Below are 5504 nucleotides of genomic sequence, written 5' to 3' on the forward strand. Positions count from 1 at the left end.
AGCCAAGAGAAGTGAAAACATTCGTACGCAAAGTTCCTTATACAAGAATGTCCGGAGAGCGTCCTTCGTGGTAGCAGACAGCTGGAAACGTGTCTCACAGCAGGAGAGGGGCCACCCCAGGCACGAGCTGCGGTGTGCCCGGCCGATACGGCAGAAAAGGCAGAGGCAGAGCGTGCCGACAGCCTCGCCGCCGTGGACGAGGCCCGTGTGCGCCGAGCAGAGCAGGACGAGCTGCTGCTTCCATCTCCATGAAGGTCTGGGGCGAGCACATCTGCGGTGGGAAAAGCCGCGACAGGCCCCCCACCCACCCCCGGGCGGACCTGCCACTGGGCAGGGCATGAGCGAACTCTACAGACGGTGGGCCCCGTCTGCCTCTCGACAGAAGTTCAACTTATACAAGTGTGTGCGTTTGTCAAAAACTCAGCAAAATAGACACAAAATCTGTAAGTTTTATTGTGAATTGTTCCACTAAAGAAAACCAAGGTCAGACGCTGGAGAGGGAGAGCCCGGGGTCCCGGAGGAGGCGGCAGCCTGCCAGGGACGCCAGAGACGGCCAGCAAACCGGAAGCTGGGGGACAGGCCCGAAACAGACTCCCCCTCACAGCAGGAACTGGCCCTGTCGACGCCCTGGTTTTGAACTTGCAGCCTGCAGACCTTCGTCTAAGCCCCACCCCTGTCTGCAGCACGGGCTGCTGCAGCTTCTATGATAATGAGGAATTACTTCCATCTAAAACTTCAAATAGAATATGCGGGGCGCCTGACAAATGGGGCGTAAGCTCTCTGCTGCTTCACAGGGCAGTGGGTGGCATTTCGTATGGAGCATTCTTCCTTACATTAAGCCGAAAGCGGCACCCCCCGCGCCCCAGCTCGGCGCCCATAGATCTCATGAGTCACTGGCCCTGAGTCACTCTGCTCCGAGGGCTGAGCTCCCCGGGAGCCACCAGAAGCAGCTGGCTCTGCCCTCCTCGCCGTCTTCTGCTGTCCCACCGTGCTGTAGGCCGGGCACTTCCCGGTGGCACCAAGGGCACCTGGGAGGGGCACCTGGGAGGGGCACCTGGGGGGGACGGGGGGGGGACAAGGGAGAGCAGAGCCCACGGGGTCTCAGTTCCCCCAAGGAGCCGAGGCCTCCGAGGCCTCCAGGGGCTGAGCCTGTTGTTAGGATGAAAGGCTTTGTCCTCACAGGACTGTCCCCGAGGCTGGGCACAGAAACCTGAGCCGATGGGGGCGGCAGAGAAAACAACTTCCCAGAATAACCGCGGCCACTCCTCACTCCTCGTGCGGCCCAGGAAGCCAGGCCAACGCCACTTCCTCCCGCTCTCCCCGGGAGCGAGTTATCAGGTCTCATGCCGAAACGCAATAAACTGAGACAATCGGAGGAAGAGGGGGCCTTTCTCGGCACAGGGAGTGAAACAGAACCCTACTTATCAAAGTGACAAGATTTATTCGGTTGCTCCAAACTCCCAAAGACTTCCTCTCCTGGAGAAAGGCTGGGCAGCAGGTCGTGTCCTTGGCCACCTCCAGTGAGCCAAGAGCACCATCTGCTCCGCGTCAAGCAAACCCGTCAGGCATGGACGGACCCTCGACCCCCAGCACCCAGACCCAGGGCCCTGGACGGAGCCAGCCATCACCTAAGGAGGGCGCGAACTGCCCTCAGACCAGTATGGTCCATGAGCACGGGGGCCCCAGCGGCCTGACACCATGCAAGTCCTGTTGCCCACCTGGGGTAGGGCACGGGAAGCAGGGAGGGCGAGCAAATGGGGGAGATGGCCAGGGGGTGGGAGGGAGGCACATGGAGGGGGGAGGAGGGAAGGGGAAGCGGGAGGGGCGGGGGCGGAGGGCCCCTGGCCGACAGCCTCCGGTGTTCCTCTCTGTAGAAACCCAGGCCCCTCACCTCCCGGTGGGTCTCCTGTCTCTGGGGTCCCCTCCACAGCCCCATTTCCATCAGGCATTGTTCCCGTTCCAGAGCCTCCCCCATGTCTCACCTCAGGGTGGAAGACATGGTCCAGGCAGCCGAAGGAGGCGCTCGCCCAGGCCTCCTCGCCCTGGGGGCCCTGTCCTCTCCTCTCCCGGGTGGCCCGGCAGAGCCTTGTGCCATTCCCACGGAGCCCAGCGCCACCCCCCGCCCCAGGCCATCTGGCCCCGCGCCCTTCCACCCGGTCGCAGCTGACCTCACATCCCCCTTCTCTGGCGGGGCCCAGGTGAGCAGAGAGCACCCTGAGCTGGGTGTGGCCGAGGGGCCCCGCACCCTCACAGATCCATGTGCGACAGGAGTGGAGCAGACCCCCCTCACCCCGCCCGGGACCTAGCCACTTACCGAGGACCGAGCAGTGGCACCCTCGGGGACAAGGGCCAGTCACACGGAGGTGACATCGGAGCAACAGCGACCGGACGAGGGGTCTTGCTCTTCTCCCACTGCCACCACGGAAGAGGCTCCTCCAGGGACAGGTGGGGGTGTGCTTCCCCAGACGAGACGCCAGCCTGCTGGATCCCCTGAGGTGGCTTCAAGACGAGCACATCCACCTGCCTCTGGGGGACGGGAGGCCTCAGACGCAGGCTGCTGTCCGGCAGAGAAGCACACCGAGGGAAGCTGAGCCTTTCTCCAGAGACTTGTGAACCCGCTCTTGACAGTCTCTGTTCTGGAAGGGGTCCCTATTTCCTGATCCTAAAAGCCAAGAATAGACCCCTCAGAGCGGGGACAAATAACTGGCATGACGCGTTAATTCTCTTCATTTGTGTCCACAGGAGACAAGGAAAAATCAAGGATGAATTTAGACACAGCCTCAGAATCCTTCTCAACACTACGAATCAACCAGAATTGGCCTGGGACTTAACCCCTGTTTGCCCTGCGTGCTCTTGATGGCGACGCCCCTTGCATCCACCCCCCAGTGAGGCGGCACCCAAGCCAGCAGCCCGCTGAGTCCTCTCTCGGGCAGGTGTCTGCAGCACCCCAAGGCCCTCATTTGCTCCGACATTCAGGCATCTGGCCCTGCCTCGCCAGGCCTGGCGGCGCTGGGCAGTGGGGCACCTCCTCCGCCCACACCCCGCCAGCTCCCACGGCGCCGGGACTACTCGGAGGCATTGCCAGGGTTGCTCTGTGCTCGGTCTATCAATCGACCGATCAGTCAGTATCTACTGAACACCTCCCGCAGAGATCTTTAACCTTGGTCATCTAATGAAAACTCTGAACAGCTCATTTGTGTTAGTTTTATCAGCTATGAGCGTAGAGGAAATGCGGTTTAAAGCGCCTGAAGAAATAGGCCATGTGTTGTGTCACATGACAAGCACAGGGTCCAGTAATCGAGGCGGCGAAGGCAGTGCCCGGTCACGCCCGACGGCCCCAGGTGCTCGACTCCCCGCCACCCTCTTCGTCACAGCACAAGGACATCCGATGGAAAAGCGTGCTCCCTCGGCTGTCCCCTCACGGGTGGGAACACCCTCTCCCAGAAATTCCCGGCCAACTTCCTGTCGGATCCCACTGGTCAGGAAGGCGAAGTGCCAAAGTCTAAATCGACCACCTGCCTGGGGCAGGACCTCCTGGATAGCCCAACCCTGGGGCTTATGGGGACCAAAGAAATGAGGGGCCCCCGCTGGGAGGCCACAACGGTGCCTGTCCTCCCACCCCCCACCGCACACACAGGCACAGAAGCTTAGCCCAGGATTTCGAGGGCTTCGGAGACCGCTGAGGTCCCTCCATCGGTGCCCGGAGGCGGTGGGCCAGACACCGCGTCAGCGCTGTGAGCCGGACACGACTATCCCCAGAGAAGTGTGCATTCCGTTAGCGGGGACACGCAGGTGTCGGCCTCACAGACGCTGACCACACAAAGATTCCCACGGGAAGTGTAGAAACAGACAGGGCCAGCCCACAACTGCGACACGGGTATCCCGGAGGGAGGTGGGACGTGGGGCTGGGCGGTGGTCCAGGAAGATGGGGGGAAACTGAGTGGACAGGAAGAACGGACAAGACTCCAGGGGCAGGAAAGGCAGGCAAGAGGCGTGGCCCGCAGACATTCCAAACCCAGAAAAAGCCCGGAGTTGTTCACATGACCCAAGAGTTTGCAGCTGTGGCTCCAGCTAAGCCACTGGGAGCCTGCCGCTGCATTTGGAGTGACTCCTTTTGATGACAGCATGAATTCTGAGAACAAAGCTCCCGGCGCTGGCTGTGTAACCAGAACCCACAGGCAGAAATAGCTCCTTGTCACATGCACATGTAGGGTCCGAGCTGGAGCTTTGAGAGGGGGGTTTGTCATTCGTAAAAACTTAGAGGGTTCCTCAAACACCACAGAGCAGGCGGATGACCAAACAGTTCTACGGTGCCAGTTCCGTCGTGGACCTGGTACTTTCCTAGTTTACGGTTCCTTCTCTCGTTGAAAAGCCCGATGAATTTTGCCAACTGTTTTGAGGTATAATGAGAACGAGTTAGCAGATTGAAAGGCTGGAGTTTTGTATAACCACACGAAAGAGAGTAGCAGGGAACCAAGTGCGAATCTTGATGAAGTCTCCCTTGCAGACGCACGCGCGCACGCGCTCACACACACACTCGCGAGTCGTCCGACGTAGCTCACGCACGGAGTGGGATCTTTAGACCCTAAAATAGGTCGATATAAAATAAATCACGAGGAGCTATAGATTCATAGCAGATGCTATGCAGAAATTAAATAATTAGTTACAAGTATTTTAATATATTTATTAATAGAACAATATAGGTTATTATATCCAACCCCTCTACTGTTATGAGTTACATTTCCTTATTGCTTCTTTTTGTCTGTATCCATATATATTTATTTTTTTAATATTGGCAATTAACTACTTCAATATATTATATTCCACTTGACATTATTTTACATCTATTTGTTTACACTCTGTCATTTTTAATCACCATGTGATCTGTTACAAAGTCAACATTCTATGACAAAGTAATCATTGTCATATCATTGAATTTTTTTAAATACTTACAATCCTACCTGTGTGCTTCATCATAAGTATAACTTTCTCTTAATTTGAATTATTTCTTTCTCAGGAACAGAATTATGGGGTCAAAATGTAAACTCTCATGGCTTTCGATAACAATGACCGAATTTTCTTCCCAAATGATCAAATCTGCACTTCCATCAGGAATGCCGGGATATGCCTAGTTCCCTGGAGTTTTGTGACATGTCTGTTGTTATAATGACATCTGATATTCGCATTCATGTGGACTTCATTCCTGGTGAGTTTAGCTTTTCTTCTCTAATATCCATTAAACTAATCTACTGACTTTTATTTTCACTTCTGTGAACTCTGGACCATTTTCCAGGGATTCTTTTATGCTTGGAGATGTGTCACCTTGAACCTCCATCATCTAGTACACGTGTCCTTAACCGCGACCACGATGTCATCATTTACCATCTCCGCTACCGAGTGCCAAGCCCTGTGCGGAGCACCTTCTTTACGACCACCCTATCAGAAAGCGCGGTCCCTGGTGAATAGTTGAGAGAATCGGTCTCCACTGTACAGTGGAAAACGCC

General features: G+C 56.3%; 1 long non-coding RNA gene across 3 annotated transcripts; it reads left to right on the forward strand.

The window, feature by feature from the left end:
- Positions 1 to 1074: 1074 nt before the first annotated feature.
- Positions 1075 to 5504, forward strand: LOC111733002. Of its 3 annotated transcripts, none has more exons than XR_002777785.1 (3): positions 1075 to 1723; positions 1964 to 5206; positions 5294 to 5504. It is a non-coding gene; the product is annotated as an uncharacterized LOC111733002 (long non-coding RNA). The 3 variants fall into 3 exon arrangements; XR_002777787.1 differs by having other exon boundaries at positions 2743 to 5206; XR_002777786.1 differs by lacking the exon at positions 1075 to 1723 and having other exon boundaries at positions 1858 to 4400; positions 5018 to 5206.

The sequence above is a fragment of the Pteropus vampyrus genome, unplaced genomic scaffold (assembly GCF_000151845.1).
Source record: "Pteropus vampyrus isolate Shadow unplaced genomic scaffold, Pvam_2.0 Scaffold512, whole genome shotgun sequence".
Lineage (NCBI taxonomy): Eukaryota > Metazoa > Chordata > Mammalia > Chiroptera > Pteropodidae > Pteropus > Pteropus vampyrus.